The sequence below is a fragment of the Olea europaea genome, chromosome 19 (genome assembly GCF_002742605.1).
Source record: "Olea europaea var. sylvestris chromosome 19, O_europaea_v1, whole genome shotgun sequence".
NCBI lineage: Eukaryota > Viridiplantae > Streptophyta > Magnoliopsida > Lamiales > Oleaceae > Olea > Olea europaea.
In genome coordinates this window covers 6,851,520-6,853,424 of record NC_036255.1, presented here as the reverse complement: position 1 = coordinate 6,853,424, position 1,905 = coordinate 6,851,520, and positions in this window count along the sequence as shown.

Sequence of the window (1,905 nt, the reverse complement as noted above, 5' to 3'; positions counted from 1 at the left end):
TTTTTTTTTCCCTTTCAACTACAGACTCTTCAAAAATTACTATTTAAAACTCTATATTTTCTCCCAAAATGGGAGACAACCAAGCTCTTAAGTTGTTGACTGTTTAGATACCAAACTTATGATTCATGTTTTATATTAGTTTTCCTCTATATAACTAATTCAATATGGGATATTCTACTTTATTAGATTAGTTATAGGCCTATGGCTATTTAGTACTAAAATTCTTATGTTAGGCCACCAACCAATTTCCATTGATTGTAACGCAGTGATCTCATAGTTATTGATCTGTGAAATTTTAGAACATGTTTGAGCCCCTTTATTTTTTAAAAATGTATTTTGAAATAGTATATTGATAAAGAACATGTGGTAAAAAAAAATAAAGAAAAATTTTGTATTTACTTGTAATAATATTTTATTGAAAAACGTGTGATTGAAAAGAAAAAAATGTATTTTAAAAATAATGGAAAACAAAAAAATTTAATTGATGGTGAATGGGAGCATTTTTTTTTTTTATTCTCACACTGGGACCCACTTATTGTCCCGCTAATCCCAATGGTGAAAAAATGGCTTCTCACACTAAAGAAATTGTTAGAAATTAGTGGTGATTTTTTCTATATAAAACTATTAAAATCGATCAAATTGACTAGTAAGATAGAACTCTAAATTTTAACATGGTAGTATTAGAGCTCATTAAAATCTAACAAATATTTTGATCAAATTAAAATTCAAATGAGCATATGAATTCAAAAATGGTGATTTCAAACGGGTTTTCATTTTGTGAGAGCATGTTAAATGATCAAATCACATATATGCTAATACCATAATATTAACTAATGTATAAGAATTTGGTTAACTCCTCTTACCTAGGTCGACATTTTAATATGGAATCTCAAATCTTACTGAAAAATAGTGGAAGAACTCGAAACTTTTCATTGGGGGGTCTGCAATGATTTCAAACTAGCCAAAGATGATCACAAGTAGGTCTAAGCGTGGTTTGGTTTGGGCCAGTTTTGACTCCATCTCGAAATCAAGACCAAATTAATTGATTTGAATAAATCTCATTCAAAACCAACCTACTCTAACTTTTAAATCATACTGAACCGAACCGAACCGAACCGGGTTCAATTCAGTTAGTTGGTTTTAACTTTTAGTTCAAATTGATTTTTTTTTCAAAAAAAAAAAAAAGTCCAAATCTTAGGGCCACTTATACTACAAGAACTAAAATAATTAAATAACTTTATATTACAAAATCTATAATAAAAAATAAAATCATGTTAATAGACATAGATCAACTAGAAAACTTAAGAATTTTGTTGCTATTCTATGTATTATGTAGCTTGATTACCTGAATGGAGAAAAGAGGTTAAATATAATATAATGAACTTATGAAAGAAAAATTTCAGTGTTATTACTTACTGACAACATCATAGATTGAAATGAATCGAGATAGAGCTAAAGTAAATAAGGGCATGTTTGATTTGGTGGCTTTTCCATGGATGTTTTCCATTTTCCACTTTTTTAGTCGTTCGATTGCTTAGATTTTCCGGGCAATTGGTCCCCCCCATGCCACCCCACCCCAACCTCATGTGATCCCTTTTCCTCAAAACTATGGAAAATCAATTCCCAAATGGTGGGAATTGGGAATTCTAACTTTATTTTTTTTTTTAATTTTTAATTTTTTTTATTTTCAGCAATGGAAATAAATTTTATTCACAATTGTAAAAAATTTTATCCTATTAATCGACAATTTTCATGGAAAACAAAGTCAAATAAACACCAAAAAATCCAACATTTCAACATTTTTCAAGTGAAAAATTATACAAATCAAACACATTAATTAACAATTCACAGAAAAATAAATTCTAGACAATTCAATTCTCCAAAATTTGTTTTATTTCCATCCAA